General features: G+C 36.9%; 1 protein-coding gene and 1 pseudogene across 2 annotated transcripts in view; one reads left to right on the top strand and one right to left on the bottom strand.

The window, feature by feature from the left end:
• LOC309504515 (uncharacterized protein) overlaps positions 1 to 13583 on the top strand; it is a 228065-nt gene that overhangs the window by 104968 nt on the left and 109514 nt on the right. The window lies entirely within an intron of this gene.
• LOC309504504 (NACHT, LRR and PYD domains-containing protein 3-like) overlaps positions 1 to 13583 on the bottom strand; it is an 82791-nt pseudogene that overhangs the window by 1420 nt on the left and 67788 nt on the right. Inside the window, exons 8-10 of the transcript XR_014211818.1 lie at positions 1700 to 1873; positions 771 to 944; positions 464 to 625 (exon numbers count right to left, since the gene is read on the bottom strand). The product of XR_014211818.1 is annotated as an NACHT, LRR and PYD domains-containing protein 3-like (transcript). The remainder of the gene's footprint in view (positions 1 to 463; positions 626 to 770; positions 945 to 1699; positions 1874 to 13583) is intronic.

Below are 13583 nucleotides of genomic sequence, written 5' to 3' on the forward strand. Positions count from 1 at the left end.
CCTCTAGTTTAAACATGTTTGTAGGCTCTTAGTAAATAATTGAGAGTAAAGTAAGTGTAAAGTAGTGTGACGTGTTGCTTGTCACAGTAAAAACACACTAGAGACAGAGACATTTCTCATGTGAGCTGGACGCTGTGAGCTGAAGCTGGAACTGAACTGATTTTAGCAGGAGTGCAGCATTTTACTACAATCTGACCAAGTCTGTTTTCACACTGAAATGATTCACTATTACTGACACAGTTAATAAAGCAGGTGTTGATGTATAAAGCTGTGACAGTGAGCTATTCTTCTCTTTCCTCCTTTGTGTTAAACATTTTAATCAACTTCACATTTTGTTCTCACACAAATCCTGTGTTGCAATAAAGCTTAATGATAATGTCCTTTAATGAATGTTTGAAAGGTTTGTTCTCATATCAGAGGTAAATGAAGATCTCTTTAATATCATAAAGTGATGTTTCCTCACCTCAGGACACAGTTTGAGTCTCGTAGCTCGTCTCTGAGTCGCTGCTTTGAGTCTCCTATCTTATTGAGTCTCAGATCAAGCTCTTTTAAAAACTGAAGTGCTTTTGAGTTAGTCAAAGACTGAGTTAGAGAAGAAACATCTGTAATGCCACAGTTCTGTAGACTAGAAAGACAAACAGAGGAAGAATTTTACACACATATAATGTGAACTCAGATTCTTCCTGAGATATTGAGTATATTAAGTGTTTTAGTTTAAACTGTTTAAGTGATTTTAAACATTTTCTTTCTTGTATGTGAATGTTACTGACCTCAATCTCTCCAGTTTACAGTGTGAATCCTTCAGTACGTCACAGAAGTGCTTCACTCCTGAGTTTTCTATTATATTCCAGCTCAGGTCCAGCTCTCTCAGGTGTGATGGGTTTGATTTCAGAGCTGAAGTCAGGATGAGACACTGTTTCTCTGTAATACTGCATCTATACAGACTGAAGACAGAAAGAGAAAATGACTGAAATCCATGTCCAGTTCATGTGTGAGTTAAAAGCATCATTAATAAATGCCATATAGTCACTAATACACCAGCAAAATCATGGAAACTTAATGATATGAACAAACCAAGACAGGAGCATTTGAGGAAACTAGTTACAATCCAAGTCTGGATCCGTCCTCACTCCACAAATAAGTGAATTTATCACTGTAGATTAATATATAGGATCAATATAGAAACAATAGAAAACTTTTAAATCAAACTTTTTAATGGACTGATTTCACATTTTCATCATCAGAAAATCTTGTACTTGAATCACAATTTATTTTAAGTCATTTTTAAAGTGTAGTTTACAACCTCTAAATACACTTTGCTTAATAAATTAAGATTTAGTGAAAAGCACCATTAGTCCAGTATAACTGTAACTCTGTCAGAATAATCTACTGTCATTTGTTTCGCTATTTTTAGTCTGTTTTCACTTCTGTATTGTTTCAAAGCAAAGATTTGTCAGATTTCAGTATATAAAACAATTTTATAGCCACAAAGTTTCAAATGTTTCACAGTTTAATGCTCTTTCTACTGATACACATAACAAACCGTTAACTAATAGTGTTTCTGAATCTTTCTTCAGATGGAGAAACACCAGAAAGTGCAGTGCTATAAATGATGAGACTTGAGTCCAGTTGCCTTAGAATAAAATAAACAGTAAACTTTAATCACACTGTAACTGCTGTACAGTATAATGATACTAACTGTAGTTTCTCCAGCTTGAATTGTGGGATCATCAGTAGATCACTGAGGTTTTTCACTCCAGAGTCTCCTAGTTTATTCCCGCTCAGGTCCAGCTCTCTCATGTGTGATGGGTTTGATTTCAGAGCTGAAGTCAGAGCAGAACAACCTTCATCTGTCATACAACAGTCACTTAACCTACAGTAGAGAGAGAGAGAGAGAGAGAGAGAGAGACAGAGAGAGAGAGAGACCTTTAACACACCTTCATTTATAATTACACTGTATAGACATACCTCAAACAATATTTAACTGTAACATCCTTTATATTTACAAAAAAGAAAAACCCAAACCTTTGTACAATATCATTATTTAGATAAAAAAACATTGTTCATTTGAAAAGATAATAATGAATAAATAAAAAAAATCTCATACACATATCTATTTTCTCAAATGTATATACATACACATATATATCCACACAAAAACATTCATAAATTCACATAAATTGAGCAAATTATTAAATAAAATTTTACAATCCTCATTTAAACTTTTTTTTAACCCCTTTCGCGGCAAAGATCCCAGACGACCCCAGATTATTGTTGTTCAACATTCATTACTCGTTAAAACATCACACTCTTACTTGATCTTGACAAACTGAGCATCATTAGAAAGGTTTAAGACTCCAGCTACGATATTTGACCACTGTTTATGATTAAACTGGTTTGCAGTGACATTAATTTCTTAATTTGTGCCAGGAGTGCAAAATAATTAATCTGTAACGTTCGTTATTTTGAATAGAAATCATCACTCAAAGCATTCATTCACATCTTCTCTGGTTTATTTGTGTTCAAATTAGGGCTGGGCAAGTTAACGCGTTATTATCGCGTTGAAAGCAATTAATTAATTAACGGTGACAATTTTTTTATCGCAGTTTTTTTATTCTTATTATTTTGAAAGTCCGTTGCTCACTGGCTCTGAATACACATAGGCCTACAGTCAAACCATGGGTCACGGGAGGGGTGGGATGTTGGTCAGCCAGCAAATAACCCTCCCAAACCAGCAGTGGAGGGAGGCTTCAGCAGGTTCTCTCAGGTGAACAAAGGGAGACAGCGCTCCGCGAGTGAACAGCAAGCGCTCTATGGATTGTAATCGCATGGCAACGGCTTCAGTGCGCAGCTGCAGCCTTTTTAACTTGAATTAAAATTATACATAACTTTACCTGATAGGCCTGCGTTTAGTTTAGCGGGGATGCTCTGCCATGTGAATTTCCTCCTGTTGATGTCCTGATAACTATTTAGATTCTGGAAACTCACAAACAGCGAGGATCAGTCTCTCTTCCAATGATATGTGCTGCGCGTCGTGTACAAAAAGTTTGTACAAAAAGTTTGTACAAAAAGTTTGTACAAAAAGTTCAAGACAATTCAACTTCGGCACCGGGCGGGCGTGTGCGCACAACCGCGACAGTTTCATGGGAACGCACCCGCTTGTCACTGCACCTTGTGCTTGACCACTTCACCTCACTCTATGGTGCGTTCACACCAAACGCGAATAGAGCGTCTGGCGCGAGTGATTTCAATGTTAAGTCAATGCAAAGGCACGTTTATGCACGTCTGGAGGTCCTGCGGCGCGAATGAGGCGTTTAGCGCGGCGCGGTGGACGCGAATTCGCCTCATTCGTGCGTCCAGTTCGCTTCAAACTTTTGCTTTTTACGCGCGTCAATTTCGCTCTGGACGCGCGAATGGATTCAAAATGTTCAAGCGTCCAACTAGACGCGGTAGACGCGAATTTGACACGCTATTCTCGTTTGGTGTGAACGCACAGTAATAACAGGGAAACTTGCTACTGAACACTGACTGTTTCTGCTGCTCCCTGATGAAAGATACCTGTTGATACCTGTTCAGAAAAAAACCCCAAGAAAACAGGACTCTGATGGTAACTTGTTTAACCTGTTAAGCTTCACCAGTGCGTCGGCGCACTGAAGCGTTTTTTTATTTATTTAGTTCAAAGTTACTATCAGATTAAATGTTATACTTTGACAAACTATACATCATTAAAAAGATATAAGACTCAAGTTTCAGTATTTGACCACTATTGTATTCTGAGAAACTTATAGTGACAGTTATGTCTTAATTTGTGTCAGGAGTTATGAAATGAAAAAATGCGTTGATCCTTTTAATATGAATTATGAGCGTCAGCTGGTCCATTCAGAAAAAAAACTCAGTGCTGTCGTCATGACAGTGCTTCACAAAACAACGTCCCTCAGGGCTTTAGCTCAAAAATGTGCAGACTTGGAGAAATATTGATATATTCTCATAGATTCACATCATATTTCTATAGACAGGAATAATATTTATTGAATTTATACCCAAATGCGTCGATGTAATCATTATGAGCGCTTCTTACTGAGATGTGCTGTGTTTTCAATTCATACCAATAGCCTGAGGGCGCTATATGCACAATAATACTCCATATATGGAACATGAAGAAGAGCCATAATCATGTGACCTTCAAGGACGTCACTGATAGCAGCTACACACAAAGCTAACACAGAGATCGCTGTAATATGCAGATACAGACGTTTTGAAGACAATAAATATGATTGCAAATGATATTTGATTTGCATGTGTTCTTCAAGCAATGCCAGGTATTTTTAGAATAATAGATTATATTTATAATGTAATGCTAATCGATATAGACTTTATCATTGTACATAATTCTATAAATAATATATTTTTTGTCTGATTTTTTTTTTATCTGAAGCCAAATTAGATCACAGAAGATTATTTAAAACACTCAACTTGCGTTATAAAGTACGTTTGGAGCACAAACATGGTTTTAATCTCATAAATGGTCGTGTATTGATGGTGTGCTAAGCTAACATGCTAGCTAGTCCCAAAATAAAGTAATTTGACATGATCTTGAAAAACATTTCACTAAATACAGAGTTTTAGACTTATCATTTTCAGATTTTAAATATAACATGGTCACACATATGGCTTTAGCTGCAGTGCATTTCTAGATTGCTACAGGGCCCACTTCAATTTTATTTTCATGAATATGTTTCATAAAAATACATTTCTAATAACTTTACAAAACTTTGAAGCTATTTAAAAAAAAAAATTTCATTATGACAATAATTAATTCTACATTTACAATAAACTACCAGGTGTCAGCTTTCAAATGAGATCATACTTGTGCTTTTAGTGCAAAGGGTTCATGAACTGTATCTGTTTCAGTTTGGGTATGTCATTTCTGGGGATTTTTCAAAAGTGGCGTTGCAGCTTAACAGGTTAACAAGCTAGATAAAAGGTAATGCCCTGGCAGTGGCAAATAGCTTTGGTTTAATATTTGATTTGATTACATTAATGTTTAAGTTGAGATTTACAAGAAATATTTTATTTCTACTGTGTAAAGGAAATACTGCTGGTAAAAAGCACATTAGGCTATTTGTTTAAAGTTTTTGCAAACCACATGTTATTGCACTTTTGTGTATATAGCAGTACATTTAGATCAAAAGTGTGCAATACACGACTTTAGAATTCATTATTAAATTTTGCGCGTAATAATGCGATTAATCGCAAGAAAATCATGCGATTAATCGCGATTAAAAAAATGTAATCGTTGCCCAGCACTAGTTCAAATACATGCAATATACAGCATCCGCCAGGGCTATTAGTCCAATGGTGCACATATTTCGAGAAATAATGATTTATCATCACATGATTACAAAATATTTCGTCATACAGAATAATATTTCTATTTATTTTCCACTGAATTATGCGATCTGAAGAGCTCAAACAGCGAACACAGCGAGCTCTGTCTCTCCTCTTCCTGATTTATGATCAGTTATGATCTCAGCGCTCCCACATTCACTGTACAGCTGTCAATCATCTCACATGATCCAACGTGACCATAATCCGGCCCTTCTGCATGAAGTTCTGTGTACACTTCCTCATTCAAGTTTCAAGTTTGTATTTATTTATATAGCACATTTAAAAACAGCAAACAGGGCTGACCAAAGTGCTGAACATTACACAAGATACAAAACAAGGACATAACCACATATTCATGACAAAAGCTCACAATGTATTAAAAGCTAAAGAAAAAAAGTAGGTTTTAAGAGAGGATTTAAAAACAGTTAGAGATTGAGCCGCTCTGATGTAGAATGGAAGGCTGTTCCACAGCCTACGGCCAGCTATCGCAAAGGCTCTGTTGTCACAGTTCTGTCACCCTTGTCTGGGTTTTCTCTTGGTTTAGTGACAGAGCTGTGACACTCCCGGTTTGTCATGTGTTTGTGTTAGTCTGGTCTGTCAAACCCCGCCCATCTTGTTATCTCGTTATTGTTTAATGTCCCTCACCTGCCTGCCTCGTTACCTTCCTTGTTTGTTCCCTATTTAGTCCCCCTGTGTTTGCAGTCCTGTGCTGGTTCGTTGTCTATGTTCCCTCGTGTTCTTCTTGATGCCTGCCTGAGTTCTCTCCTGTTTTCCCCCCACGGGGTTGTTTTGATTGTAAGTTTGTTTTGTTTATTTAATAAATTCCTTTTACGCACATGAATCCTCGCTTCCTGTTTTACCCATTCCATGACATCTGTCTCCTCTATTCTTTAATCGTGATCTGGGGACAGACAAAAGTTTCTGATCACCAGACCTCAGGTTTCGTGTGGGATTATGTGGACAGAGAAGCTCGGACAAATAGCTCGGAGGCAGATTATTTACGGATTTAAAAACAAAGAGAAGAATTTTAAATTCAATTCTAAAATGCACTGGTAGCCAATGCAGCGATTTAAAAATAGGTGAAACGTGATCAAATTTGCGTTTTCTTTTGAGGAGCTTTGCAGCAGCATTCTGTACTAATTGGAGATGAGCAATAGAGTGTTTGGGTATGCCATAGTAGAGGGAGTTGCAATAATCCAACCGCGATGTAATGAGCGCATGGACAGCAATCTCTAAGGTTTTCTCAGAAAGAGAGGATCTGATCTTAGAGAGAAGACGTAGCTGGAAAAAACAAGAACTAATCACCGCATTAATTTGTTGATCCCAGAAAACACCTAAGTTTTTAATGCAAGATGAAGTTGGAGAGAGGTGATCCAGATCAATGTTACTGCTATTAACCCTCTGGGGTCTGAGGGGTTTTTGGGGTCCTTGAGATGTTCTGACATGCCCTGACATTTGTGCTTTTTTCAGTTGCTTATAAACATATTAATGGCAAAGGTGTAATTATACTCTATTTAGCACAAACAGGGCTATCATAATATGTGAGCAACATGCATGTACATGTTTGTATTTTTGAGAGAATAATGTTTATGCATGGTTATTGAAAAAACTAAAAACTAAAGTTTCTGAAATAAGGCCACAAAACACATACTAAATATGTGACAATAAGACTTTTGACTAATGGATGTCGTTGCCTAGAGTTTTTTCTTCAAAATGATGTGAAAATCATTCTGCCCTTATCATTCACATAACACAATACATTGATTTAAATCTTGTAAAACGCTTTTTGTTTGTAAAGACAATATGCGCAAGGGGCGTCAACCATTCAACAGCATCATGCATATGTAGTGGTTCACACCTGAGGAGACAATGGGGCCTGCATACTTAATGAGCCATTCATTCAGGTGTGTCACCTATAGCCACAAGAAAGAATGCAACAGCAATATATATATATATATATATATATATATATATATAAAATTTGGTTCAAATTGGTTCACAGTTGGAAGCATGTCAATTTTTTTATTTTTTTCACAAATTTTGCTTGCAAATTGTATAATATCCAAGGAAAACATGTCTAGTAATTGTGCAGTTAATTCTCATACTGTATTTTCAGTTTTGGAATATGTATCCTCTCCCCAAATTTGTCAATAATAAAACACAATTAAAATTATTTAAAGAAAAGGCTTATATTTACCTTTTCAAATTTGTTTACATCTACCTCGTAAATATTTTTTTTTTTATTAAAAAGGTTACAATTACAACAACAATTGAAGTGTAATCTTTCTTTGTAAAAACTAAAGTATACATTTTATCATACATATTTCAAAGTTAAGGATTCATTACTATTCATTTTTTTTATTTTTTTTATTCTGTGTGGGATTAAAATTTAAATTCTGTGTGGGATTTCGTTCCCGAAATCAATTTGTGTATATAACTTTAATTGTGATGAGTCATTCTTTAAATTATCTCAGGTAGATGAAGGGACAGTTTTGAAAGTAATATCACACTTAAATAATAGTAAATCTAAAGACATTTTTGCCATTGATTCTGTGTTTTTAAAAGAGCACAAGGAAATTTTAACTCCAGTGTTAACTAAGGTTATAAATCAGTCTATAAATGAAAGTATCTTTCCTACAGCTTTGAAAACAGCTATAGTAAAGCCTATACACAAGTCAGGAGACAAGCTCCAAGTTTCTAACTATCGACCTATAAGCATCCTTCCCACTATCTCCAAAGTCTTTGAAAAAGTAGTTGCAGCTCAGCTAGTGGAACATCTTGATTACAATGCTGCATTACATCCTCTCCAGTTTGGTTTCAGAAAACGATACTCAACGGAGACAGCATGTTGCTATTTAATAGAGGAAATAAAATCAAGTCTGGATAGCGGAGGAGTTGTAGGGGCGGTCTTTCTTGACTTGCGTAAGGCCTTCGATACAGTAAACCATGACCTACTGATAGATAAATTAACACATTTCTCTATTAGTACAAGTACAATTAATTGGATTCAATCTTTTCTCAGTGCAAGGCAGCAGTGTGTATCTATAAATAATGTATCATCTCCCTTACGAGCATGCACTATGGGTGTGCCACAGGGCTCTATATTAGGGCCCTTGTTGTTTTCTCTTTATATGAATGACTTTCCATCTGTGTGTATTAATGCTAAAATGATAATGTATGCTGATGACACAGTGGTGTACATCCATGGTAAAACTGTTAAGGATGTTGCCCGAAAGTTAACTGAGGAAATGGAAAAGATTTCCATTTGGCTGAAAAACTCTCATTTAACTTTGAATGTTGACAAAACGGTTTCTATGTTTTTCACAAACCGCCGTAAGTTATCACTATGTAAAACTGAACCAAAAATCATAATTGAAGGTCAGGAAATTTCAAGGATTGACCAAATTAAATATTTAGGAGTCATTCTTGACCCAAATTAAAATTTTAAAAAACATATTAAAAAGATAACTAACACGTTGAAAATGAACATAGCACATTTTAGATATATTAGAAACTCTTTGACCATAGATGCATCTAATTTATATCTAAATGCGATGATATTTCCGCACTTTCGTTATTGCATTACGAGTTGGTCACAGGCATGTAAAACAGTATTAAGGCCCCTGGAATCATTGTACAAAAGCTCTCTTAAGGTTCATGACAAGAAATCTCGGTTATTTCACCACTGTCATATTCTTAAAAAACATAGTATATTAAAGCTGCCGTCGGCAAGTCTGGCAGATTGGGTCGATTAGCCAAAATTTTGAATGTTTACATTTACAACTCTCATGCCCCTCCCCACTACCAGCGAGCACCCTCCCATCGAGGTCGTGCTCGTCAGTGCGTCACTGTGCGTGTGTACCTGATTTTCTGTGAACGCGTCCGTCTCTTCAGCATCTGTCAACACCATGGACTCGGAGGTAGGCTGCCCTGGCTAATCTATCCATAGATAGCAATAACCGAGGAATTGGAAGCTTGTTAGTAGATTTTCTCTCCGCCATCACGCTTCATGCAATCTCCAGGCGAACTTCAGGCGTGGCGTGTGCATGTGATATTAACGTGCGCGAGTGAGGGGGGATCTGTGGCGTGTGCACGACCTGTGATGTAATAGTTTATCACGATTAATACCGTTCCAAATTATTTTACGTCCTACCTGGATATATAAATAATCCCGCGGTAACTAAAGAGCCTATCCTTTAGTCGTGCTATTTAAGAGTTAGGTGAATAGTCTCTACAAATTCGTATTTTCATTATAAAGATAATAAGGATTATAAATATAATAAATTTTCCCTTCGTAGTATAAATCTACCTTTTTAGGTACTCTTCAACCGTGTTCGCTCTACAACAATAACCCTGTTGTAAGCTGCCTCTTTGGCTAGGCTATCAATCAATCAAAAGCACACACTGATTATTCATATATCAGAAATAATGCTTACCCTCCTGTCGTGTCTCTCAGTTAGGATCTCCCTGATCCAGAGGAAAGAAGGAGGCAAGTACTCAAGAATCCAAGGTCCAGACAAGATGATTTAGAATAAATGTTTAACAATATTTATTAAAAGAATCAAAATTGAAAAGAACACTTGTTACAGATTATCATAGAGTACTGAACTAACAGAGAAATGCTAGCTAGGCTTAAAAGCTTCTTGCTGTCCAGATTGCAGGGGTTCTGGATTGTAGGTTGCAAGGAAGAGCAATTTGATTTCGTCCAGGTCTCTTCTTTTATAGTCCGAATTGAGAAATCTTCGTCATATTTACTATGAGACACATGACTGCATGGGTCCTGTGATGACTGTCCAGTCATCAGCTTGCTCTCCGAAGATACAACAGTTCCTTTGTATTGGTGGACAAAGACCCTTGTCACTGTTCCCTCATGTGACTTGAGAAAACCAGCTATGGACAAAAACTCTTTATTCAAAATCATATTTTTAGATGGTCATGCGTTTTAACAAACCAGCTAGTTCGCTGGGAATACCCTTGGTTATAGGCTTCTTATTGTGACCCTTCCTTCTCTGACGTCGAGTCTGAAGTGTAGGTGAAGTGAGTGAAATGTCACCCGCAGATGGACCTCCCTCAAAACCCTCAACACCCCCTCTTGACATTGATTGAGCTTCTTTAATTCTTCTAAACTTGTTCAATCTAACTCTAGGTTTTCGTTTCGGCTTACTTACAAAATCTCTTACAGCAAATCTATCCAGTTTGCTTACAAAATCAGTACAGTACACGCTAGGTGTAACTTGATCGAATTCGATCTCATACAGGCGATGACTAATTCCATCATTTTTACATATCATCACTTTTAATGAGTTGGCTTGATTCTGACTCATCCCTGCTTGAAGACACCAGGTTCTCAGACTCTGGATAACCTTTTGCCTTTGCCCCAGGTTGAGTGCTGGCTGCCACTGAAATTCGTGTTTGTTCCGCCAGACTTTCGGCAGTTTGTCCAGATTTAACTGGTTGACTGCGAAGATGAGTCCTCTTTCGGCCACGTCCAAGGTTAAAGGTACCACCGCCCAGTTCCCAGGGGCCTTTGGTAAGAGGACTACCTGCTGAAACATACACACAGCTATATTTGAATTTTTGTCCAGCACTTTCGGGTTGGCTTGTGTTATCCAGGATCCAATGCCTGTAAATAATTCCTATTATTGTTTTCAAGCCTCCATTTTTCTTTTTCTTTTGGTATATCCTGGGTTCCAGGAGATACCCAGTAGCTGTATAACTGTTTCTAGAACCAGCCTGTATCGATAAAATTTCACCGATTTTACAGCACCTAAATTTCATTTCAATACACCATCTGAGGAAGCTCTTTGACACCCAAGGACCTCTAACATCCATTCTTCTTCCTCGTTGGGATATAGCCACTACCCCAATTTCATCCATTTTCACATTTTGTATTGCAGTACAGTTTGAACATAGATTTTGCCATTGACCCATCAAAAAACATCTTATTCTTAAACCTCCTGGAAGCATACCACATATATCACAGTTTCTTTTAACTTCAACTACATTTTTTCCACAACTTTCATTTGAGATGCCATCCAGGAATCTCTTCCTCTGCTGTCCAGGGGTTGTTGTATCCTTAATTACAAGTTACAAGAAGGGTTTGTCAGCTCAATATTGAGACAACATTCTTTACCAGCTTTTATCAATTTTGTTACATAAAACCAATCATTACTAACTATCATTATTGCTATAACACACATTATATGATCATCATAGTAGTCTGCAATCACCATTATCATAAATGCAGTTGCAATCACAGTTATTTCATAGACAGTCCTTTTTATACCTTCCATTTCTACTCTCCTGGTGGCAAGTATTATAAGATACATAACCACCAATAGTGTAGAAGAGAATGCTATATACTCTACAGATTGGAGCTCAAGATAATACTTCAGTAAATTACATGCAATAAGTATTATATTAAGTATTTCCAGTCCGATCAAGCTCCTAAGTCCAAAAATGGATTTTATCTTAGGGCCTTTCGCAACTTGTCCGATTAATATACCTGCCAGATTTAGCCTTTTCTCCAAATTAAACGAGGCTATGTTACATATTGCAATAGGAATTTGCCATAACCCTTGTAACCCCATAAACATCAATATCCAGTAAAGGATCAAAATTACATTGAAGATTATAATTTGAAATTTATTTACCGGCAAGTCAGAGCAAGTTGCATTGGATTTGTTTCCCCAATTTGGTCTGGTCATTGATTCCATGGTCAAGTTTCTCAAAGAAAGCTCCTTAATCGATTTGATCAGTTCAGTCTGCTGAATTTCAGAAGAATGGAGGGATTTTTACGAGCCCTTAACTTTTTATGTTCTGTACGCTAGCCGCAGGCAGTTCTCCTTCACTCTCATTCTCTGACTCGGAGAAATCAGCTGACAGAGGAATCTTTCTATACTTGGCTTTGTTAGCTAGCTGTTTTAGCTTCCTACAATGTACGCATATTTTCACTAGTTTGATTAAAATACTTATTATTACGATGAATACTATCGTACCTCCCACACAGTACAGCACAGTTCTTATTATCTCCCATATGTCTGTCATTACATTCCATACATTTGTGGCCACTGCCTTAATTTTTCCTCCTATATCTTGAAATGCTGTTTTCGCTATTTTCCCGATCAACTTGATTAGGGTTACCTCTGAAGGGCTTCTGGTTTTTGACCAATAGTCGATCCTATGTATCCAATGCCCTCCAATACTCTCTCCTTCCAGGTAGCTATCAACCGGGTGTAGTAAATCTTTCCATTCACCTATATAATTAATATAAGGTATAATAGCACATATTTTTCTGATTTGCACTTCCCCTGTCATTTGTTTTAGAATCAAGGGAGTGATTTTCAAGTTCTCTCCTACCCAGAGGGCGCCTTCCATGGCTTCAAAGTTGCATGACATGTGATTCCTATCAATGCCTCCCTTTGTCTTCCTAGCCCCATAAGATTGGAAAATGGGGGCACTAAAAGTTGCATGCTTCCAATTGTTAAATAGGTCCCCAGTGCATAAATATTTTGTCTCTACTCTATCACTCCAAAATTCTATTTTCTTCGTATCCATTCTTTGACCTACCATTAATACTTCTGTTCCTAAATCAAATTCCTTAACACACTTCATGTTATAAGCTAATCTTTTTCCTTTTAAAGATTTTACTATATTTATTTCTTGTCGTCTAGTACATGGCTCTCCATACCAGTCTGTGACATTCCATCTTTTGTTGAAATTTCCTTTAGTAGGTCTGATATATATTTTACTCCGAGTCCCCCATGAGTAACTATCCGGATCAGATACTTTTAAATAGTAACCACTTTCCCATTGACCAATCCTCTGGGATTTATAGGAGTTTACAATTTTGTGTGAACCTAGATACTTCATATGCACTGGCCAAATAAGATCACCTTCCTTTCTCCCAGTATGTTCATCCTTTATGTCTTGATGTCTTCCGTGGTATCTTACGTAACCATTAGGTCTTTTAATAATAGTATAGTGTTTTAAGGATTCCCCTCCCTGCATCATGTATAGCAACAATGCACTCCTGTATTGTTGATCTATTACTTTCGTTGTCAGGTATTTTGCTATTCCCGATAATGTTATAAATTTTTCTGGAATCCCTGCATTCGGAAAATATTCTAGGGTATATGGATGTCTATAGTTACCATTTGCTCTTTTCTTTCCCTCTAATGTGGCCTTCACGGTCC

The sequence above is a fragment of the Leuciscus leuciscus genome (assembly GCF_965113295.1).
Source record: "Leuciscus leuciscus genome assembly, chromosome: 8".
Taxonomy (NCBI): Eukaryota; Metazoa; Chordata; class Actinopteri; order Cypriniformes; family Leuciscidae; genus Leuciscus; species Leuciscus leuciscus.